Source organism: Pinus tabuliformis, chromosome 7 (assembly GCF_031772625.1).
Source record: "Pinus tabuliformis cultivar Carrire ecotype Pingquan chromosome 7, CPIR1, whole genome shotgun sequence".
Classification (NCBI taxonomy): domain Eukaryota; kingdom Viridiplantae; phylum Streptophyta; class Pinopsida; order Pinales; family Pinaceae; genus Pinus; species Pinus tabuliformis.
Window position 1 is genome coordinate 1,609,628,852 of NC_142293.1, and position 26,070 is coordinate 1,609,654,921.

Consider the following 26,070-nt stretch of genomic DNA (forward strand, 5'->3'; position numbering starts at 1 on the left):
ATCTGTAGGATCACCGGCAAGATCACCTGCTGCATCCTGAGTAGCACGGACCCATCTTGGAAGTTGAGGATCCTGAGAAGGTGGGGGAGGATTATCATCCTCACTTTCATCATCTGAAGAAGAAATGTTTTCAAAAGTAGAAGAGATAGGAAGAGGTGGCACATCCGCCGGACTAGGCTCGCAGGCCGATTTATTTTCATCAAATTTTACATCTCTTCTAATGATAACATTTTTGGACTTAAATGGAATAAGTCTATAACCTTTTACATCTTCAGAATATCCAACAAAAGTACATTTCTCACTCTTAGGTTCTAAAGCTTTATGCTTTTCATCTGGAATATGGGCCCATGCTTCACTTCCAAACACACGAAAGTGACTTACATCTGGTTTAATGGAACTCCAAGCTTCTTCTGGAGTGATATTCTCTAGAACCTTAGTAGGAGTGCGATTGATTATATAATTTGCACAATTAATTGCTTCGGCCCAAAAACTAAGACTGAGTCCTTTAGATTGCAGCATACAATTAGCCATTTCCTTTAAGGTGCGATTTTTCCTTTCAGCTACACCATTTTGTTGTGGAGTGTATGGAACAGTATGTTGCATTTGAATTCCATTTTCGGTGCAAAAGTTGATGAATGTGTTTTTAACATATTCTCCACCATTATCAGTTCTTAGCTTAAGAATTTGATGTCCAGATTGTTTTTCAACAAAGGCTTTGAAGGCCAAAAAAGTGTTAAATACTTCACTCTTGAGTTTTAAGAAGTATACCCAAGTGCGTCTGGAGAAATCATCAATGAAAGTTACGAAGTACTTGCAGCCAGAGAATGAAGCAACAGGAAGAGGACCACATAAATCACTGTGCACAAGCTGTAAAGGGGCTGAGGCATGCCAAGAGGCACGTTTGTCAAAACTGTCCCGATGATGTTTTCCGAGTACACATCCGGAACAAACACCATCTCTGCAAGATATCATAGGAAGACCTGTCACCATATTTTCTTTACATAGATGCTGAAGGGAGCGATAGTTTAAGTGACCAAATCGCTCATGCCAAAGTTTGCTCACTTCATCATTATGAGCAACAAATACTGAGGGAAGATTGGATGACCCAAAGTTGTGAAACTTATACAACCTTTTGGAATCATCAGCAAGACCAGTAGCTAGAATCTGTTTAGGATCTTTTAGATCCTTGATTACAACATCATGAGTTGAAAATTCAACAATTTTACCTTCACCTGAATGAGTTATCTGATAGACAGATAGAAGGTTGCAGGATAAGGTTGGAACACATAATACATCATTAAACTGACCATTGTCTAGATGAACAGTTCCAGTCCCTACAACATTAAGAGATCTATCATCACCAATATATATATTTTTGGTGTTACAATCATTTAAAGAAGAAAACATGGCTTGATTTTTGGCCATGTGACAAGAGGCTCCAGAATCAATGAGCCACTCATGAGAATGAGAAGAAGAAGAAGATACATTTAATGCATAACCAGACTGAGATGATTGATAATGACATGCAGAAAGTGCCATTCCGGAAGTTGAAGTTGAAGTAGGCTCCACATGGATGTTATGTTTCTTCATTGCGGCTTCCAAGGCTTCCATCTTCTTAAAGCATTTAGATTCTAAGTGGCCATCTCGATTACAAAAGTTACAATGTCTATCAGACTTCTTCCATTTGTTTTTATTGGTCTTATCATTTTGCTGAAATGATCTTTCATTTTGAGGCTGAGATGGTTTAGGACCATTCTTTTGAGGATATGACTTCTTAGGATTCTTTGAATTTGGTTGCTGCTGGGCGGCTAACGCTTTCGTGGAAGAGTTTCCAAGATTAAGAAGACCAAGGTGTAAGAGTTTTTCTTGTTCTCTTATTAAGGAATCACAAAAGGAGTCAAAGGAAGGGGCCTTATATTCTTGTCCTTGACAAATGAAAGCTTCCCTTGTAGAATGGAAAGTGGAAACAAATACAGAGTAGGCTGGTCCCAACTTAGTAAGGATGGAATAAATGAGGTTACCATCTTCTTTCTTAACTTTAACACCTTCCAAGAGATATCTAAGGGTCTTGAATTTGGACAAGAAATTTCAATGCAAGAAAAATTATTAGGATCCAAAGTAAGCAGCTCATTTTCAAGTTGATGGGCTCTAATTTCATTTTTAATTCCAAAAACTTTAGCAAGTTTTTCTAATGCTTCATGAGGAGTCTCAAGTTCTGCAATGTGGAATCTAAGATCAGGAGAAACAGACATCCCTATCAAACCACGTGCTTGATCTTGTCTATTTTCCCATTTTTCCGCCTTGTCTTCATCTTTTGGTTTCTTCTCTTGGTCTGTGGCTATTCTGTAGAGACCTTTACTTCTAAGTAAATCTCCCATGTAGGCTACCCATTGGAAGTAGTTAGTGCTGTCAAGAATGACTTGGCATGGACTTTCCATTTTAAAAAACCTGATGCTGAAGATGCTGAAAGTAAGTGTTCCAATGGATAGATCTCGAAAAAATAGGCGGTTTTAAAAAAAACGGCTCTGAAAAAGGCTTCCGGATGAAGAAGTTATGGCTTTTTGAAAAAAAAAATGTTGACGTTGCCGGCAAAGTGCGCGAATGTGCGGGAATGAAAAAATCCGCCCCCACAAAATGGAGACTTGAACCCAAGACTTCTACTCTCTTAAAATAGCTTTGAACCAATTGATCTATACAAAAAATTTGAGAGAGAGAGAGAGAGAGAGAGAGAGGGGGGGGGGGGGGGGGGGGGGGGCCTTGGTTTGCGTGCTTGCCTTGAGAAAGCTCTTTTTCCCTACAAAACACAAAACACAAAACCCAACACGAATATGCAAAGAAAAACGAACCTTACGGCTCGAAGTTAGCTTTAGCCAAAACAACTAGAAATTTTAAAAAAAATCTCAAAGTTAGCTTTAGCCGAAAATCTAAATATTTTTCTCAATGTTTCTGATTTTCCGAGATCACACTAAGGTGTAGGGAAAAGAGCATACGCATGAGAAAAATCCTTCCTTTCTGTTTCTGATTTGCCCAGATCGCACAGAGTTGCAGGGCAAAGAGCATACGCAGAAATGAAAGGTATAGATCCGGTTAAAAAAAAGGCTAAATAAACTGAGACCGAAATAAGCAGAGAGAAAATAACAGTAAACTGCAAAAAAAACACTGTATAACTCCCGATCTGAAAAATGACGCAGCTAGGGCTACCGGAAACCTTTTCGCGTGAAACGAAAGGGGTTCCTCACTGGAACAGATGCTCCGAACGCAACAGAGCAGTCCTCTCGGCCCGAAAGCAGTCAGAAACAGCAGATCTAGGAAACGACAGCCGCATGCAGTTCTACCGGCTTCAGATTTGGATCACCAACGGACGCGGCCCTCAAATAGCTCTGATACCATGTAGGAATTTACAGGGTAAGTTCCACAGAAAGAATACCAAAAGGACACCGCTCACAACCAGATCTCAAATCAATACACCAGTATTTTTGACATGGTTAAAACCCTCAGAGTGCAAGGAGGGAAACAGTCCACGGCCTGTCCCAACGTGGGTACTACAGGCAATTTATTAATCAAAGAATGAAAATTTACATAAGCTTCTCTCATGCACGGATTACCCGAACAATGACCCTCCATGCGCTTTAAATAGAACTCATGGACCAATCGGGTGTCAAGCCACGGATCAAGTGTCGATAATACCGAGGTGAGAGTGAACCGTCGGATCACTACATATCGTGACCGTCAGATTGTAAGTTACAAAATGTACAACGGTAAAGAAACACACTTTACCTTACTCTAACCTAACTCTATACTAGACCAAGTTGAACTTAACTATATCCTATGTGTCGGAATATCCTAACACTTCAGACTATTTTTTATTTTTCTTGAAATCTTTTATATACTCTGTTTTTCTTGGTTACATAGGCGCATATATGCATGTTTCCTTAAGTTAACCCGCGTATACGCAGGTTTCCTTAGGCAGAGTCACATATACACGCAATTTGTACATCAGTACAGTCGCGTATATCTTGCAATTTTCAAGATTTTTTAAATTTTTTGTCTCTGAAGGTATGTCTGCTGGTTTGATTTAGTATTAAACAGTCACTTTCCATTGTCAGTTTTTAGTTTTACAGCTAGCATCTTGTTCCAAATTCTCTCTGATTGTAAGAAGTGTTGGTCTTGTTTTTGTTGTTGCAAGCATAATCGTTTTTTGCTTAAGCACGCAAGATTTCTTTTTGGGAATCTTGGCTCTCTGATTCATCAAGACAGGAAGATTGATCTCAATATTTGTGTTGAATCTTGTTTTTGGTGACTTTTTGTTTGCTTGACAAAACCGCTTTTTGTGACCATCCACTTTTTGTTTCATGAAAGTTGTTGATTGACACTTTCTTGAAATTTGTCTTTTTGATCTTTTTGGTCTTTGTTGCCAAAGATTTTATTGTTGCTTTTGATTGTTAAGAGCATCTTTAAACACATTTCTTTTTGTTGAGTTTTCATCCATTGTGTGTTTTCAACTTGCAAAAGTGTTTGTTGCTTATTCTTCAATCATAAAGTTTCAGTCTTGTTGAGAGAATTTTTGAAAAGACTCTTTTGTTGTTGCTTTTGAAGAAAACTTTTTGAAAAACTTGGTTTTGCTCTCTTGAACTTTGTTTTGATTTGGTTTCCTTTTAGTGAATGAAAGTGCTTTTTATTTGTCTTGAAACTTGTTTTTAGTGTTAGACGAAATGAATGGTAGTAACTCATATTCCATCTAAACATTCTAAGTGGCAAAATAAAAATTGATAAGCAAGCAACTTTCATTTCTTGATTTTAGAGTAGTTTTGAGTCTTGCATTAGCATATACTTGTTGCATTAGGATAGATTTGCACATCTTTTTAGGCATCCACAGCTTTGTTAACTTTTGTGAGTGTGAAGCTTGAATTAATGAAAAGAAAAGGAAAATTTGTTTTATTTGAAGTTCCTCTGTACCTGTAGAAATTTCTTTTCATCGAAAAACGAACACAAGCGCATTTGCATGTAGTTTGGTTTTTATTAATTTCTTTTGCATCAAAACACCACTAGTTTAACTTCCGCTTATCCCGTGACTTAAAGAACAACCTGTTTTAAAATCAAGCGCTAATTAAAATTCACTAAAACTTTTTTTTATTACCAAGTTAGATACACCAACAAGTTTTAGGATTTTAGGGCCTTGGATTAGGCGAGTGGAGAGTTAACTCTCCAAGGCCATTTAAACTGTCAAACATAGGAGTCTGAATAGTGAGTGAAAATACAATAGCGTTAGGAAGACCAAGAAAGCTATTGATCTAGGAGTTAAGCACGAGGGTCTGTGAAGACAGGGAAGAGAGATACCCCCTCTCCTACTTGTCCGAACTTACCTCACAACTGTTCCGCCTGGCTTCTGCGATGAGTTGGTATCCATGGTTGCTAGTCCTAGGGATCTACACAGGTGGCTGCGAAGGGGAATCCCGTGGCACCTGAGGTCAACGTTGAATCACTCTCAACGGTACTACTGGAGGGCACCCTTTCGAAGCTTGGGGGCTTGCACGGGCGCAGGCTGTTGTTAGGCGGTTAGCGTAACTTCCTTTGTTACCTTCGCTGATAGGATTGGGCCATCATTATCCCAGACTATCTTTGGAAGGCCCCTTACTCCACTTTCTTGTATTTTGGTGTCCGGTCCTCATCACCTGGAGCATAAATACTTGGAAGTTGTTTGACTGGCTGACTTCTTTTAGGGACTTTTTAGTGAGTTCTCTTTGCTCCTTGTATATAGTTGGCTTTAGGTATTTTTGTCTAGTCAAGTTTGGACTTTTTGTTCTGAGTGACTGGCATACCACTCTACCGATCTTGAAAGACTTTTGGTCGTTCTTTCAGAAGTTGTGGAGTTGCCTCCTCAAGGGCAAAGGTTTTGATTGCTTATCCATATTCCTTGAAAAGTTGTTTCTACATTCCTGTAAGGGAGGGCTCTGCAGATCAGTTTGATATGGCTAATATTCTTGTGGAAAGCAACCAAGGTACCCTTCCAACAGGGGATCCTTGTGCTTTTCCTTTCTTTGGAAACGTTGGTACTCCCTTGATGGCCACTTTGAATATTCCTGGGTTGAATGTTGGAGTACCCATTTGGCTGTGGTCCACTCCGAATATTCCAAATGCTCTTGAAGCTTCTCAGTTGAATGCTTTATTTCAAGGGCATCATATGGGTGCTAATTGTTCATCTTCTTTCAAAGAGAAATCTGGGATTCCTTCTTCTCCTCCTTCTTGTAACAAGAAATCTAAAAAAAGGAGAAAGAGGAAGTGAAAGAAGAAAAAATTATTCTATCCCTTCATCCTCAACCGCTGCCAGTCATGATGGAGATGAACCTTCAGCTGCTACAAGTCATGCTGGGGGCACAAGTATAGTCACTACAACTCACACTAGCACTTCATCCTCAACCTCTGCCAGTCATGTTGGAGATGAGCTTTCAGCCACTACAAGTCATGCTGGGGGCATGAGTCTAGTCACTGTGAGTCATACTAGCAAAGAGTCACCGACCTCTGCAAGTCATGTTCAGGACTCTCTGCAAACCACTGCTAGTCAGGTTGGCGGAATGGAGGTTGATAAGAAAACTGGACGTAGAAGTTTTAAACCTAAGTTCCCTTGTAAGATATACAAGGGAGACCATCTTACTCATTTATGCCTTGGTATTCCAGAGGTTCAAAGGATATGGTCCAAGTCTGAAAGTTCTTCTACTCCTAAATCTGATATGGTTTCTCATCAATCCCATCGACTATTGGTTGATAATGTGGTAGAGCCAGTGCAATCGCTGGCCGATTACACTCCTCTTTTGGGGGGTGAAGTGCCTAACAAAAGAGTTTGTTTGATCTCTAGTACAGAGTCTTCTGGTATAGGGGGCATTCCATTTTCTTCGAATGTTCCCCCTCCAAGTTCTAAGAGTGTTTCCTTTGATTGGGATAGCCTTGTTGAGCCTCGTCTTCCTTCCGCTGTACCTTTCCAAATAAAGTTCAGAGTTAATTCCACAAATGTCTATGGATGTATGGTGGATGAAGGATCCTCTGAAAGTATTATATCCTCTTTGACTTGGAAAGCTTTGGGTTCCCCAAAGTTGTTGATAACTCAGAGTCAATTGTTAGCCTATGATAGAAGGCCTGGCGAATCTATGGTTGTTCTTCCTCAAGTGCCTATCACTTTAGGTGGGAAGGCTGTCTTAATCGATATGATGGTGGTTGAAAGCCCTTTAGAATTTAATATGCTACTTGGGCATGATTATGTCTATGCTATGAATGTTGTGGTGTCTTCACTCTTTCGAGTAATGTCCTTTCCTCATAATGGGAATATTGTCACTATTGATCAGCTTGCATCTGATAATCACCACCCTAATTCGACTTTACTGTAGAATTCCCCTTGGTTTGCTCCAAGTATTCAAGTAGACTCTACCCCACCACAAGTGAATTATGTGGCATTGAGTCCTCAATGTTCAATCGCTTCTGAGAAGGATCCTTTTACCTATTATTCTCCTTCTTGGGACTTGGTCCCGACAGTTGACCAAGAGATTCTTCCTATAGGGACATGGGACCCCTTAATTCCCTCTTTTGATCCTTGTAGTTCTCATGATTTCATAGAACTTGTTTTGCCTTCATAGGATGAACTCTTTGAAGGCATGATTCTTGACTACCAAAGGAGTCCTTACTCCGATCCCTGCAAGGGGTTTGTCCAGAAGAGCTATTATACGTAAGCCGCAAGGTTGCATGGTTCCCTGTACCATATTGTATATGTGAGGTACGCATTTTCAAGTTTTGTATTCTATAACACAAGATTTTATATGAAGTTTATATGTGGGATGTATTAACTTCTCGTCTAGTGTTCCTATTTATGTTTACAGAACTTGGAAGATTTCTCCTTTGGAAGTTTATGGTTGGTCCGTTCTAACAGGTATTGGTTCTCGAAACTAGCATATAGGTTAGGTTTTTCTGCCTGCATCGTGCACTTATCAGTTTCCTTTCCCATTTGGCCTTAGGATCAACCCCACCAAGTTATGGTGCGAAATCTTCTCATTGCTTAGAAGTATCATGACTTGTGTGGTAGAGCCTACCTTATCATGGTTGCCCTAGCTAGTACCTTGTTGTCGCTTGGCACTCATGCTGATTTTTCGACCCTAGGCTCGGGAGTCCTCTTTAGTCCCGCCATGACTTATGCGATGAAGACTCATTCCTCTTTGCTTCTTCACTTCGTTTTGGCCTTATACCCTAGAAGCTCCTTTGTGTTGAGTTGTACTACTGCATTGCATGTTGACTACTTGCACCTTTTGGCCTAGAGCTGGCTTCACTTGGACTCGTGTTTAAGCCAACTTTTGACCATGACGACTGCAAAATCAACCTTGCATACCTTTGACTTCTGCAGCTTGACACACCTTGACCTGTGGAAGGAATGCACCTTTGAGTGTCACTGGCCAGTTTTCACCTCCCTGCATTGAGCATAAGAACGTTCCATTCCCAGGAACTATATCATCTGTTTCACCGACACTTGTTCTTTCCACTATACTATAGCATTTTTTTATTCTTTTTCAAGTTTAACAGAAAAAGACAAAAAAATTAAATATTCCAAAAGGAGCGGGAACGGGATAGTATTTCCATTTATTGTTGGCAGCTAGAGTCAGTCGTGTCGCCCTTGAAAAAAGCACTCAAAACAAAGTCTCCTTCGTTTGGGCGGGATTTAGTTTGACTTAGGTACGCCTTAACCTTGTTATTGATTCAATTCTCCCCTGATTGGTTATCTCTTCCAATCATATGGAGGGTTCGTTCGTGCCTCCTGCATGACGAACTTATACAGAGTCATCATATGTTGCCACATAGTCACATTGAGTCGTGCTTTTGTTCAAGGGAGGTTAGCCTGAGTCGGCCTCTCTGCGGTGTCTCTTGACTCATTTTTTAGTCGGCCATCCCTGGTTGTCAGTATCATGTCTATCATCACATCAAGTATATTGGTCCTTTACTCGTGCCAGTTTGAGAAGGTCTCCATTGACTTCTTGCTGGCAGGTCTTGTCCTTATTGACGATTGCATCTTGCTCTGAGGACAGGCCTAGAGGTGCACCCTGGACCTATTTTCATTATTGATAGGTCACCTTGTGCTCAGCATCGATCAGTATCATGGGTCTTTGATTGAGTGGTTTCCCTTGTGTTCGACATCAGCTTACATTATCACACATTGGGATTCTTGCAGTACCTTGGTTTCCATTTCACCTTATTGGTGGATACCTCGTCTCTGTGTCAGCTTCCATTATTGGTTGGTTCATAGGGTTTCTGTCATGCACTAGCCACATCTTGTGTATGCAGGAAACGTACTTCGGTTGGGTTACTACATCTCTTTCGTCTGATTCCTTCCACATTATTGGCCTACGGGTTACACTTGCACTAGATTGATGAAGGATGCCTTAATGCCTTCCTTCTAGCGGATCTTTCCCTATCGACTCCGACTCATTTCTCTGGGGCAAAGATCTAGAGTCCATTTGGCAGTACCTTGGGGTTTGCAGTCATTAGTGGTAGATCCTTCGCTATCGACAGTGGGAAACCATCATTGTCTCTTGATCGATAGATTCTTACAGGTGTTCGACTCCAGCTCATTTATTCACACTTGTTAAATTGTACTGGGTACCTTGACAATCATTATCATTATCGGTGAATAGTCTCGCATTTGTTAACGGTATACATCAATGACCGGTAATCAAATGATTTCTCACATGGTCGACTTCAGATCATTTATTCCCATGGTGTAGAAATGTACCACGGCGGTCGGTGAAGACCTTAGGTTGTATCAACATTCATTGGTTCACTTGACAGTTGCTCCTGTTGCTGCTAGTTGATACCACTCCACCTTATATGTTTCAGTCAGTCATGGCGACATTCTATATGCTGGCACCTAAGTTTGTAGTGTAGTACCATCCTATTCCATCATGTTCAGTTGGTACCTTTGGGATCAGTCTTTGATATCAGTGATCCGTTGCATCTTTCAGCATCATTGACAGTATTATACATGATATTCAGACATGTACTCGTTTGATCATGATCAGATCATCCATTATGTATTTTCTAGTCATTTATACTTGTATACTTAGTGGATCCGCTTGTACTTGATATGCAGACATGCTTTACTTTTTCTAAGCATGGGTATGCCCGCCTCAGACAGTGTTTCTTTCTAATCTCCTTTTGTGGCTTGGCAGGCTGAACTCTGGTGAAGTCCTTCTTGGTTTTTGACAGATTTCCTTTCCATGTACTTGCTTAATACATTTTGGCCATCATGTACCCCTTCTAACCTCATATATTAGGGGGCATCTGTTATAGCTCCAAATCTCACTCTTATGGTTTGTGATGCTGCACTCATGGCCTAGGGAAACCCCTCCATCCATACCTAGTCCAAAAATTAAAAAAACAGTGTTTTATCCCTTATACGTGACATTGCCCTGAGTTAAATGCGTGTAGACGTGGGTAGGAATATACCCAACCCACGTATATGTATTAAAACACTCAAAAAATATAAAACTCCTTAATTTCAGGCAGAGATCATGAGATTTACCTGCTGATCACCTGCTAGTGCCCGTGGCCCAACTGTTCCCAACCAACTCCCAACTAAAAAGCTACTTTGGGAGAAGTATAAAAAGGCTTCAGTGGGAAGGCCTAAAAGAGGAGAGAGGAGAGAGGAGAGAGAAAGGTTATTATGCTGAGATTTCCCTGACTAGGTCTGAAGATCCTTGTGCCTCCTGCACTTCCCCCATTTGTACATGATACCCTTGTTTCCTTGTGTTTTGATGTCCATCCACTACTTTTGATATCATGGAGTAAGTCATGGAAGGAGTTTGTTAAATGCTTGAGAATAGATGAATCTGGAAGAAGGCTTTGCTTGGAGCCTGCGAAAGGACGTCTCAGGTGAAATTATTCCTTCCTATACTTTATTTCTCTATAATAAAAGAAACACATGTCTTGGTTCCTGATATAAATCTTCTTCATGTTTATGATATTCATGTTAGAATTCATATGTGAATGGCTGTTTAAATTTCCTAACTATAATATGAAAATGGTTTCTTTATAAGGTTTAGTCCATATATTGTTGTACTCTCCGGAATTGGTTGTTTTGCATGTCAAAGGAGCAAAAGGAACTCCAAGAAGGGTTTGGACCATAAAGGACCTTCTCCAATGTAGGACCTCAGGTATGCCCCTTATCATAGAATTTGCTTATATTAGCAAAATAGTTGTGTGAATGTGTGTTTCTCTGTATTGACAACTTTCAGTCTGCTAGGGTTTCAACCCAAAAGCCCTAGGGGAACATTTCCCTTAACAGCAAGTTGACACATGCAAAGGTTGTACCTTGGGAAAGTACACTAAGTCTTCCTCTCATTATCGAGATAGTCGAGCAAAGGCTATCTTAGAGCGAGTTCATACATATGTGTGTGGACCATTCTCGATGGAATCCACAGCGAAGAAAAGGTATTATGTGATTTTCATTGATGATTTTTCTCGTAAATGCTGCATTTATTTCATGCAGAAGAAGGACCAAACCTTCTCAAAGTTTTGTGAGTTCAAAGCTTTGGTCGAGAAAGAGTTAGGGAAGAATATCAGGGCCTTCAGAAGTGACAACGGTGGAGAATAGGTCTCTCGAGAGTTTAAAGACTTTTGTGCAATGGAAGGAATTAAACAATAGTTGACGACACCTCATAACCCACAGCCCAATGGGGTGTCTGAGAGGAAGAACAAAACTATTGTAGGGGAAGCACAGGTGATGTTGTATGACCAAGGCCTACCACTTCACTTGTGGCCTGAGGCATGCAACAGAGTAGTCTATTTGCAAAATAAAAGCCCACATCGCGTAGCTGGCATGAAGACACCAGAGGAAGCTTTCTCCCTTAGGCAACCAGATGTGGGTTACTTCAGGATCTTTGGCTCATCGGTATATTGCCATGTGACAAAGGATGCATGGAAGAAGCTTGAGCCAATAGAAAAGTTGGGGACACTTGTGGGGTATAATGATACACCTCACAACTATCGGGTTTACTTGCCTACCAGTTGGAGGAGAGTGGTTTGCAGAGATCTCACGTTTGATGAGCAGAAGGCCATGCGAGTTTCCCTTGATAGGGAGCTCCGACTAGAGGTTGTGGAGGAACTAGTTGATTCTAAGGAGGAGGAGCCTTAGATTGATGTGGAGAAACTGTATGCAGAGGTTCCAGGAGTGGAGACATCCACTCAAGCAGAGTCTTCCAGAGATGGACGAAAGTGCACAAAAGAAGCTGATAGATTGTTGCAGGATGCGAGAGAGAATATGCGAGCACCATCTTCTCAACGCAGAAAGAGGTCACCTGAGAGGTACACTCAATACATGGCCTTTGTTGGGGAATGTCTTGAGATTGAGCCATCTTCCTTTGACGAAGCAGTGCAACAGCCGATTTTGGTTGATGCTATGGTGGAGGAATCTGACTCCATAGTTCGTAACAGTGTTTGGGATGTGGTTCCAAGACTAGAGAACAAGTCAATTGTGAGCTCCTGTTGGCTTTACAAGATAAATCAAACTGTTGATGGTAGTGTAGAGACGCATAAGTTAAGATTTGTTGCCCCTGGAATTTCACAGGACAAGGGGATTAATTATGATGAGACTTTTGCACCTAGCGCAAGATACTTATATATCATATCAATGTTGGCACTATCAGCATAGATGGGTTGGAAGATCCATCAGATGGATGTGAAGATTGCATTCCTCAATGGCGAGATTGAGGAAGAGGTGTACATAGAGCAGCCAAAAGGTATTGAGACATTCGATCATGAGTCGCATGTGTGCCGACTCAAGAGAGCATTGTATGGGCTGAAGCAAGCACCTCGTGCTTGGTACACCAGGATATACAACTACTTCACCATATTGGGCTTCACAAAGAATGAAGCGGATGTGAACCTGTACAACATCATGGTGGAAGGTAAGTTGTTGATCATCATTCTTTATGTCGATGATCTCATATTGACTGGTGATGATCAGTTGATCATGTCTTGCAAGGAGGACCTTGCGAGAGAACTCGAGATGAAAGACATGGTTCTCATGCATTAATTCTTTGGTATGGAAGTGTGGCAGAAGGATGGGGAGTTTTTTGTGTCTTGGGGAAAGTATGCCAACGAGATACTCAGGAAATTCCACATGGAGAAGTGCAAGCCCATGTAGACTCCTCTAGCAGGTAACTAGAGGAAGGAGGATGCTACTTCAAGAGAAGTAGTAGAGGCTACTATGTATAGGCAGCTTGTGGGTTCACTGATGTACTTAGTCAACACACGACCAGATTTGTGCTACGTCATGAACTAGCTGAGTCAAGAAATGGCTTAGCCTACCAAGATGTTTTGGAAGGTGGAAACACATGTATTGAGATACCTCAGAGGCACATCTCAGTATGGATTATGGTACAAATGGACAGAGGGAGTGAAGCTACGTGGCTTCATTGACGCAGATTGTGCAGGGAGTCCATCAGATTGGTAGAGCACATCAGGAGGGATTTTCAACCTTGGGTCAGCTACAGTTTCTTGATACAGCAGGAAACAGAGGTCAGTTGCACTCAGCTTAGCAGAGGCAGAATACATGGCTGCAAGTCAGGCAGCATGTGAGGCCATCTGGATTCAAAAAATCCTAGTTGGTTTGTTTAATCAGAGGATGGATCCAACTATGATCTACTGTGATAATCAGAGTTGTATCAAACTCTCTAAGAATCCAATATTTCATGATAGGTCCAAGCACATCGACATCCGGTATCGTCATCTCAGAGACTGTGTAGCGAGGAGGATCATGTTGCTGCAGTATATTTTGACAGAGGAGAAAGATGCTGACATTTTGACAAAGGAAATGTAAAAGTGTAAATTTGAGATCCATAGAGATAGGATCGGGGTGGCTGATAATCCCTTTCTTGTTGAGAGGGAGTGTTGAAATTTGGCAATAAGAATATTCCAATTTCAATTTGTCCTTGAATTAAAATTGAGAATTAAAATTCGAATTTAGTCTCACCAGCTACTTGAAAAATAATTAATTAATTCATCTTGAGTTAATTAGTTGAAGAAATTCAAGCTATAAGTCTTTGTGAAGTCATGCAATAGTTATCCCTTAAATTAAGGAGATTATTCCTTAATTAAGGCGATAAGATTGAGTTGTAATTAGTTAGCTCAGTTTACTGAGTTAAGTCCAGTTAAATTAGTTCCAAACTATTTGAGGAACTAATTGTGAGTTCAGCCAGTTAATGAATGCATGCATCCAACTAGTGTACTCCAGATAAATGAAGATTCTCTCATCAGTAACTCATGCATATCTATTCTGAGAAAGACCCAGTTGAGATTAAAGACAGGGACAGTGTACTATTAGTTGCATGTTTTCTCCTATAAAGGAAACTCATGCATGTAGAAGGATTAATGCACAAGAGGATTGCACAGTTTTATAAGGTGTGAGATCAGTGTGAGTGATTAGTGTTACACTTAGTAACAGGAGGATCACCCAGGAGAAACTGTGCAAAGAAATAGGAGGCTTGGAGGGTAGAGGTGAAGGTTTGTGAGAAGCCTTGTTTGCTTGTGAGCATCCAGGAGGATTGTATTGAGAGCTGGTTAGTTGTGAGAGCTAAGGATTTGTGTAATTCTGAGATATTTCCACCTTGTATGATAATACAGATAGTGGGTTTTTTTAGCTGAGGCTTTCCCCTGAGTATTCTTTTGTGTTTCATGTGCATTAATTCTTCTTCTAGTTATATGTGTTCTGCTTTATCTTTCTCAAATCTTTTTAGCTTTCGCTAATTTATTGTAAAATTAGATTAAAGTATTTTGCTTTATTTATATTGCATTATCAGATTAATCTACAGTCAGAATTTCTACAGTTTTTTATCACTAGATTAGAAATGTCTATTTTTAAATGTAATGAATGTTTAAATGACAAGATATATAATATGTAAAAATGTTGCCAAATATCTCTAACATTATTATATTTCAATGGTTTCATTATGTAAGGTGACTAATGTGCGAAACTCACAATAGTCGAGAGGAGACACCAAAAAAAATATCCATGTTAAGGGTTGGTGTGCTCTAGGCCTAGTGTGATGATCAAGTGATTTTGGTGGCTTAGATTCCCTAGGTTATGGTTTCTTAGATCACATGCTAGTTCCAAAAGTCATGGACACAATATCAAACAAAAAATTGTATGTAAACATTTATATTGAAAATAATAATATAAAATACATCACTGGTTATAAAATGGACAACATATTCAAAGAGGACTTATCATTCCATAAAGGAGGGGGATAAAATTGGGTCCAATGGTAAATCACACGTGCCTAAAATCCCATGTTATTAGCATAAATTAATTTTCATTACCATATAATCCCATTTGACTTATTAAAACCAGTCATTGAATGCATTTTTAAGCTTGGTAGAAGAGTCATATAAATTAGTTATTGGAGCATGGGCTAAGTACACTCACGACATGAGTGGTTTTATTTAATATATGAAAGAGGTTGGTGAGAGAGTCATCTCACCTATATGTGAGAAGATGTGATGAATAAAATTATCTTTTGAATCGTCCGAGTCAAAACATGCATAAGAAAAGGAATTTGAGTAGAGGAGATAGCTAACTTTCAAAAAGCAAGAGGACAAAAAATATAGAGTTTTGGTGCTACAAGAGGAGAAAATACAATTTGTGTTGAAAACCAATCTCTAGTGTTGATATTTATGATAAGAACTAGCTTTCCATGTTTGTGAGGGGTTCTCATTTAGAAATCACTCAAGTGCTTGTGCAAAGGTTGTTGTAAGTGCTCCACTGGTAACTAGATTTCCTAAATCCCATAACTAAGAGATTCCTTACCAATCTATTTTAGAGCCCTAGAGGGGATGGTGATTTTCTAAGGGACTATGACACATAGAAATAAATATCATCCTTATATTGTGAAATATGATGGGAAAGGGAGTGGGCTAGTAGGAATTATTTTTGAGGTCACATCACTCTTCATTTACTAGCTACTGGTCTCTTAGTGTTGACTATAGACATCCATAGGAGCATGCTCACCTTTGTGGAATCATAGCCCTAGATTAGGGGTGGCCTATTGTAGAGAGAATTAGTCCAAACATAACTATGGTTGGATGGAATATTTGACATTTGTAGCTAGTTGTGTAAATGTTATGCTTGAATGTTATGTTCAATTTATGTCGTCTATGTTTAAATGTTATTGTGCATGAATCATTCATCTACATTCTTGAATTTAAAGTCATGGACAACCACATGAGACTATATGTCAGACAACATACATTCATTTCTTTCAAAATTGTATTAAAGTTGGATTTATGGTAACATGCCTTAGACTAAGGCTCTAGGTATGTCACTCATCGTCTTATTGGTATTTTGTCAAAACCTACCAAATTTTTAAGTATAAGAATAAGTGTGATGAGGTTTAAGGATATTTATCTCAAACATCCATAAAGAAATGAAAAAAAATATCGAGAGAATAGAGAAAGTAAACCATAAATGATTCCCAAAGAAAAATTATTGGTTCTTATTCATTTGGCAATGGATTTTTTTATACTTTTACGAAGAGGTCATGAACTAAAGAGTCAATCCTTAAATTTGGCATGCATAAAAATTAAAGGATAGAAGAAACAAAAAAATATGCAACTAAGTAACAAACTAGAATCATCACTTCTTGTTATTTTTCCTCGCAGGATACAGAGGCATAATGTTTTTCATCAATTGTGCTCTTTGCCTTCAATACCTTTTATTGTTCCTACCATCTTATTTTTCTCTATTGGTGCTCTATATCCTTAATTTCTATACTTTTTTTCTGTTCCCACTTTTACATATTCTAATACCTTAATATATTATATCTAGTTATGTTGAGATTTGAACTAAGGATGGGATTGTGGATTGGGGATGGGTTCTCCATAGGTCTGGACATGACAAGTGATACGTTTCAATTTACTATTTAGAAATCTAGTTTATTCTTTTTGGTATTTTTGTGAAGTTTCATTCTCTAAGTGATATGGAAAGCGATAAATGTTAATTTACTGCTCATAATCTAGGGCATTCTTTCGGGTATTTTTGTGAAGTTTCACTCTGTAAGTGATCAGGTTAAATTGTTTTTCTATTGTGGTTTGAGGATCAAAATAGATCAGTGGAAGCTTCACTCTGTGAGTAATTAAGTATATTATATGTTCTAAGGTAGTGGGTTGTGTATGCTCTATAACCATATGTGCTTGCTTTGTAAAGGAGTGCAACTTTTTAGTCATTGATAACAGGAACGTATGATCCTATGCTTTTCTCTTCAGCGAGGAGGATCTTCTTTTGGTTGATTAGATCTAAAGATGGGATGTTAGATGCCACAAGTCTGTTCATATCATTGGAAATTGTAATTGAAAGTATTATCTGAATCATTTCATTCCCTTCAACGTTATTGCTTCGCTTGTTTAGATGGTTTACATATTCAGTTGTAGGTGAATGAGGGCTCAATGGCTACAAAATCAATATAAAGGGGTTGTGGTTGAGTATTTGTTAGTGTCATTTTTATTAGTTTTGAGTATTTATCATTCACGATATTGGTCCTTGACATGCTTGATTTGAGAGATGATTGATCCTTGGGTTGTAGGGAATTTCATCTGAATTTAGAATTCGACCATAGAAAGTAGAATGATTCCTAGAAACTTCTTCAGGATGACTTAATTAGGGATCTGTTACAGTGTCTACATAAGGGTGTTTGGTGTAGAGTATTTGTTGTGTTGTTTGGAATTAACATTGTCTTTAATCATTGCATAATCCTTCGGCTCCAGGGTAAATATATTCTTCTACATTTGTGAGTTGGCCATAGATAGCAGAATATTCTCTTGAAATTTCATCAAGACACAGACATCTGAGATAGTATCTTAGGTCTATAGATCTAAAACTCCTTTTGCGTGTGTACTTTCTAGTGTGAGTGTGTAGTTTATAGTGGTGCGTCTATTTATATTTTGGTGACATTACATGATTTCTCCACAATCTGCAGTCCTAGCATAAATTGTGCATGTCAATGGATTTCAAGGTGGGCTAGAAGCCATTTTTGGTACAAAATGTTTTCTATTCAGCTCTAATGAGTGGTTTATAGTTGCAGTTATATGTTCATTCTCTTTGTTAGTTGGAGATGCAATATTATATGACCCATTCATGTGAAAGTACTCCACTATCTGCAACCCTAGGCATAAATTGTGTAGGAAAATGGATTGAAGGTGCATTAGAAAGCATTTTCGGTTAAAAAACATCATCCAAGAGGTTTTCTATTCAACTTCAACGAATGGTTTTTAGTTTCTGTTATATGTTCATGTTCTCAATTTTTTAGAGGTGCAAGATTATATGAGAAGACGATTAGCAGGGCATAATACACCTAGGTTAGTCCTTTAGAAGTCGTTGCTCACAAGTGATTACTTTTGTACTGATTACATGAAGTTTCCTCTCTATTTTGATTTACTACACTGGAATCTAAGAATTCAACTCCTACAAGTTTTTATTATGATTTGCTTAGTTTCCATGCTTGCAATATTACTTGTGCAGGGGTAGGATTTGATGCAAATCTCACATGAAGGTAATTATTAACCATCCTTAATGAATTTAAATCTTTCTTTCAACCTATAAATAAATTTTATGTATATAATTGTAGCCTCCTAATGAAGCATACATTGTTTGTCCTAGGTCTATACCTACTCCATCTAGGCTTTTCCTTTAAGCTCTTTATTTCTTAGCTTGGTCAGCTATCGGGTATCTAGGGTTTTCTAACCCTATATCCCTTTCTATCTGCAATCTTAATATCTTTCTCAAGAGAGATTTTTTTACAAGCCTGAAATGGTCATGGCAATTGCCATACTTTCTTCTGGTTTTGTTTTTTTTAAATAACCTTCTAAGTTTGCATATGTATTATTTTAATTTTTCGCTTAAATTCCTTAAGGGTATCTATTTTTCTGGTGTTCACCTCTCCAATTTGTCTCCTTAATGCCGAATAGTTACTAAAAATTATAATGGGTTGCCAAGTTAATTAGGTGGTCCATTTCATGTAATGTATTTGTATATAATAATGGGGGAAATCATTCCGTTGAATTTTCATTGGTTAATTTATACAATTGAATATAATTTTTCCTCATTACACAAGTAGGCTTATTACTTTTAAATTCGTTATGTTATCTTGTTCCTATTATACATGGATATATGCATTTCTGGTTTAGTTTATATTATACATGGATACATGAATTTCTAGTTTACTTCGTTGAGTTATTTCCATATTGTTGAACTTATTAATACGCCTTTCTTATATTACTACCTCCATGGTAAATTCTTCTATACATTTGGTTTCTATAATGCTTCCTATAATTTTTTGTAACAAGGTATATTCATGGAAACATTATACATCATCAAATCTTTTTTACAACCAATTTTTTGCATTTGGCATGCTCATCATATACATAAATATATAGAAGAAAAACCTATGACTACCCATGACATTGATGCTTGAATCCTAGTATTTGGTTACTTCATCAAAATATATCGAAGGTTATTTGAATAGGGACTAAATAATCCATAAGATTGCATAGAAGACTTACACCCATGTTATTCCATGCCCTGCTAACCCTACTTACTTACACATCTTTTCATATGAATGTGAATATAAATGCACGTATATTTTTTTCCTTTTCTCAATTTGGCACATAATATTTCTAGGATTGACATACTTAAACCATTTAGTTGTGTGTGTGTGTGATTTAGTCAATAACAATCCTACACAAAAATCATATGATATGTCTCTTGGTTCTAGGTTTATATATTATATTTCTCTGAAGGATTTTGTCACATGATGGGGACTACACACTAGATGAGGGGTAAATTGAGAGCCTTTTCTTACTTTAAACCATGAATTTTTTTACCCCATAATATATTCTTATATTTATTATATATACAATTTTGTTGTCAAACATCACAAGAAATATTTTCTTACTTAACACATAGTTTATGTACAAATTATTTTCAAGGCTTCAGTAGACCCCCATCGTTTTCAGCAATATAAGAATTTTTTTTTTTTTTGAATTAGTGATATCATAATTTAATTTTTTCAGGAAAGTAACCTTTCATCCTCTAAGTACTTGTAGGCATCCTTAACTGCCATATAGAAGCATAAAAAATTCTTGGAATTCAATTCTCAATAGCACATAACCATACAATTGAGTTACTTATCTTTTTCTTCATAATATAATAAGGGAAACCATACTCCTCTCAATCGTTCAACTATGTTTCAATAGTTCCCCTAAGCTCTAGCCACCTTTATTGACAATAATAGAACTAGTTACTTTCACATATTTTCCCTCCTCAAGCCCTTGCATGATCCTGCTAAATCTAGGCTAAAAAATCATTTCCTTTCTATAGGTCCAATCTCTGCCACTAAAACCAACTCTTACAATTACCTTTCTCTCCCACAATATTTCTTCATCCACCCATGACCTTTATCCCCAATTATGAAAAATTTGGTGTTGGGGTCTCATCCATGGAAAAATAGATGATTTTTTGTCAACTCTCCTTTCTTGGACTACAAATAATTTTTAATTGTTTCCTACCAACTAGGGCCTAACTAGTCACGTAGTGGCTCTTCTTATATTTTCAAAATAAAAAATAACTGAAATAATATTTTATTCATAAAGATATATTAACATTTTACATATGCCAATGAAATTTATCCTTGGCCCTGCAACTAATACTTCCCCAATATTTACAATTAAATATAAATAATAATGTTTGCAAAAGTAATTGCACTAGGGGTATCACCACCTACTTAACAATCAATTATTTTTACCTTTTTAGGATTTTGTGGAATCATATGATGGTTTGGGGGGAGGAATGAGGGGCACAAGAGAAAAATATGATCTAGTTGGATTTCAATCCTTCAATAATATTTTGGTCTTCAAGCTAAGAGGGACTCATTTTGAATAGAACTAGAGGCTTGGAGAGGAAGAGATTTAAATTTAAGAGAATGGGATAGTGATCCAAATCGACCAATCAAGGATATTTGACAAAACCAGATGGAAGAGTTAAGGAGGCCCTTTTAAATGGTGAAACAATCCAATATTTTGGAAATTTTATGAGATCCACTCCTTTTATTCAACCTTGTGGGAATAAGCTTGGTAGGAAGGATCTCACAAAATCTCATCTCCTAAATTATATCTATATTGAAATTCATGAGGGGGTTTAATTATGGTAGACAATCCATAGATCTCAATACCTACAAGTGCGAAATTTAATTCCCCTCTCATAATTACCCTTCTGATGTCCATATGAGGGATTTTAGGAATGCTCGACTAACAAACTTTATGATCCGAAAAGGGAAAATACACATTTATGTATAGGAAGGATTTTCCCAATATTCTAGAGAAAATGCTGATGGCAAGACCTAATTTGAGGGACCTAGATGAGATCAAACAAGCCCCTCTAGTGTCCCATCTAGAGATAATAACCCCTAATCTCCAAGTTGCATCCAAAGCAAGAAAATCCCAAAAGGGGAGAATTAATTTAAGAGCTAAAATGGCCTTTAGTCCTTCCACCATATACTCTTGTAAGAATAAGATGTGAGGGGGGTGCAGGTTCACTAGAATTTCATATCCAAGTTTTTTGAGGGTCTAATTATTCCCATGCAATTCAGGGAGAGGAACTTCATGTAGGAACCTATGTAGGAATAGATTCTCTAAGAGCCCAAATAATGGATTTACATTATCTAGCTTTGATTTCTAAGTGGGATAGGTTCTTAGCTATATATAGGGAGGATTTGTTAGGTAGCCCTAAGGAAGGGTTCATTCCTCCAATTGGTTCAAGTAGAAAGTATTTTGTAGAGTCAGAAGAAAGAGACGACGGGGGTGAGTAGATGAGTGTAAGTTGTACCTAGAGGAGCAAGAAAGAGGATCTAGTGGGCGAGCTGATCCAAAGGATGAAAGAATGGAGACAAAATAAATTATAATATAATAGGGGGTGAAATGGGGAGTAATGGACGTGGAAAACAATGGGGAGGAGAATGATAGATTACAGTTTTGGAGCTTATTCAAGGGGGGGTCTCTAGATAAAGGAGGAGAATAATTTTAAGACATTCAAGACTTTGAAAATAGATCAAAATCAGAAGATAAAAGAGCCCACAAAATATGTTTCATACCTTAGGAGGGTTTAACCTCCTTGGTGGATAGCCAATGAAGCCCTAATTCCATGTTAGCGATTGGAGAGGGGATATTCAATCGAGATGACGTCTCCAATAGGGGAAAATGATTGACATTCTACCTTGTAATTGATGAAATTTCTTCTAATATGATGGTTTGGCCTTGTTTTTGTGGTGAGGGAGGAGGGAAAACCACATACATTTCATCTTTCCAATTAATCTCGTGCTAGACTTCTCTGTTGAATGATCATTACTTAGATGGTTGTGTGTATGGAAATGACCACGCTTGTACAAGAAACCCTCATAATTTAGACTTTTCTAGTGCTTTAATGAACTTAAGATGATGAAAATAAAATTTGGAAGCCCTTTCGTGAGGTTTAGTCCCACCTAAATTCATGCCATGCCCATATAACCTTTTTATGGAATAAAATAATCTACTTTGTAAAAAAAAAATAGTTTCAAAATTCTTTGAAGACATCACTAAACCAAAAGATAAAGAGAAGACCTTGAAACTAAACCTAAATGGCCATCAAAGTTTGTCTTTTTATTTATTTTGCATCAAAATTTGCTTTCTAGGGTTCAGATAGAGTGACTCAAATCCAAAAAATCATATATTGTTCAAGATTTTTTGTACATCCTCTTCTATCTTTTCAGTCACCCCATCCAACCTCTGGTATCAAACATTGAGGAACATATCCAAAGGATGAAAAAAAAATTTGCTCTATCCACCTCTACAAAACCGCCATAGAAATTCTTCTATTCAAAAAATGTTCGACGACTGCCTCATTTTCCATGCAAAAAAATCTCATTCAATTGCATCTCTTTGCCTAGAACCAAAGAAAGCTTCTCAACCTTTATTCTAATGCATTTCCTCCTTTGTCATGGTCGGTCATTGACAAGTGTAAGTGATAGAATCAAGAACCTATGGTTTTGACCACCTATGCTTAGTATTTCTACTATGAGAAGGCTACATAGGAAACTAGGAGAAGATTCAGTGAAGGTGATCTACTATGTAGTTGCGAGGAGATTGAGTCAGTAGCATCTAGCAAGGAGAGAGGACATGTGGATGTTACTCGATAAAAAGTTAATCTTGGGGATGGATGAGGGGTAGCTTTTTCACTTACCAAAGGGAGTGATATATTTGGAATTGAGTAGTAATTATTCCAAGAGGTGGAGAGGCAGTCACAAGCAATACCTCCTAACCCCTTTCCCCCTCCCCGCTTCGTGCTTCACTTGGAGAGCCTACTGATGATTTCCACTCTAAAAAACTAGTGTTATTGAACCATGTGCCAGGGTCCATAGAATGTTGCAAGGTTGGGGGCGGAGATCTCCAAATGATGTTTACCTCATGGGGGTCCTCAGAAAAATCCACCTCGTCTTCATGCATTTTGTACAAATCAAGGGAATGATAGTATGGGGAGCGTAGTGAAATTGCTAGAGGGCCTAATGCCTTTTTGCTCTACTACTTGAATTATCTCATTTTGCAAAGGAAAGAGAAGAACCCTCACCCTCCATTGAGCAGTTCCAACTATAGATTATAATATATACAAAATCTACAATTTAAATAAATAACACAACCACATTTACTCCATTGAGAAGTTCCAACTATAGATTATAATATATACAAAATCTACAATTTAAATAAATAACAGAACCACATTAATAAATTTTGTTGATGTATGACATTTTCCCTCTTTAATATACCAATTGGTATATCAAAATCAGACTGATAAACTGCATTTACTAATATACTTATGTTGATTGATAAATTTATATTAAGCACCCTAAACTAGTATAACTTGATATAATATTAACTTAATACTATAACTTAATATTAACCACCGTAAACATTTATATATTATAAATCAATAGCATTCATATTTTATATAACCATTAACTATTATATATACAAAATCTATAATTTAAATAAATTTCTCTATACATAATATAAATTACAAATTAATATATATATACTCAATTTATATAATATTCTTTTCAAACCTTTTTTCTAATAATTTTAAATTTCATATAATAAATACGGTAACTATTTAAATGCAATAATTAGATTTAGGCTTGACATTATTTTATTCATATTACATTGGTATGAATTTAAATGGTGTAAAACTATAACATAGTAAATTGTGTAGAGTATAAAAATCGTTCTATATACTAATATTATTTGTAATTCATAGAAATCGACTTTCCGAATACTATATGTACTTTACTTGTAAGTTATATGGAAACTGAAAATATACACACGACGCTATCTGCTCACATTTACCATATTCAAAATGTAATTGTCACTTGTCACCTTCAAAGTAGCTAAAATCCCCCTATACAATTAATGTCTTTGTACATTCAATTTTTTCTATACACATACGTCTTTTTAAACCATCTATTGATTTTCTTTTGTATTATGATAGAGCATTTTTCATGTTTGAGAGATGAAAGATGCCTCACAGACGAATATGTTGATGAAGTGAGAATCAGCTGCATCCCATGAATGCCTCCGCTGCGGTTGAGGGATCTTCCCAACTTCCTCTTAATCACAGACACTTCGGATCCCACTGTTCAAGGTGCTATAATTGAAGGCCAAGGTACATTATCAGCAGCTGCGTTAATAGTTAACACAACGGTTTTGTCTAATCAACAGCTCCTGGAAGTTGCATGGGGACTGGCTTCCAGCAATCAACACCTTCTGTGGGTTGTCCGACAAGATATAGTTCATGGTGAGTCTGCCATATTGCCCAAGGAGTTCATTGAGGAAACAAAGGATAGAGGTTTGTGGGTTGGGTGTGTGCCTCAGATAAAGGTACTGTCCCACCCTTCTGTGGGAGGGTTTCTGACTCACAGCGGGTGGAACTCCACGATGGAAAGCATCAGCGCAGGATTGCCGATGATATGTTGGCCCTTCTATGCCGAGCAACATACAAATGCGAAATTCGTTTGTGAAGAGTGGAGCTTTGGATTGCACTCGAAACAAACGGTGAAAAGAAAAGAGGGGGTGGCGTTGGTGAGGAATTTGATAGGAGGAGAAGAAGCAGACAAAATGAGGAGAAGAATTGGAAAATTGAAGGAAACTGTGAAATGAGCGGTTGAGCAAGGAGGATAATCTAACAAAAACTTAGACAAGTTACTCCACCAAATAATTCCTCAAAAGAGAAGAGGTGGCGGCTTTGGTGAGGAATTTGATAGGAAGAGAGGAAGGACTCAGGCTGAGGAGAAGAATTGAATAATTGAAGGAAACTGGGAAGCGAACGGTCGAAGAGGGAGGATCTTCTAATAACAACTTAGAGAAGTTACTCGGCCAAATAATTCCACAAAGCAACGCATCAAATGGTAGTCCAGATGGTTGAAGCAGACTTTTAATGACCAGCGCAGGTGGAGATCTCCTATTTAATATTAATGTTGCATATAGTTCTGCAATTTCTATGTATTCATGTTGTTACACTCATCTGTAGGTACAATTTCTAATGTTTCAGCTCCACCTCAGGTAGATTTTAACCTCATTACTGATGTTGCTTCGTTCAAGCTCAAACGTAGACGACATAAAATAGGGATGCTTGGTTCATTCCATGTTTAACGACATAAGATAAGATGCTTGGGTTGGTTTTCTGTATGATTTAAGTCATTGCGTTAAAGTTTATTATTTTCTTTTTAGTCCCGCAGCAGGCATGGCTGGGATTATAGTAATCCAAATGGCTGGACTTAGTATTAATTCAAGTGCTTAATATCACTAATCCTCACTAATAAATAAAGTTTTTCGATCCAATTTATTTCGCCATTTTATTTGGTCTTTTCCAGAGGCAAATAAGCAAAACCATAGATTATATTTATAAATTAGCTTAGCATTGGACACTGGCAAACTGCTAGTAAACTAATACAAACATTAATTTTCAAGCAT

The 26,070-nt window shown here is 37.7% G+C and overlaps 1 pseudogene; it reads left to right on the plus strand.

Moving 5' to 3' along the window:
• Window positions 1–24,669: 24,669 nt before the first annotated feature.
• On the plus strand, window positions 24,670–25,257 carry LOC149254332 (7-deoxyloganetin glucosyltransferase pseudogene; annotated as a pseudogene).
• The last annotated feature ends 813 nt before the right edge of the window (window positions 25,258–26,070 follow it).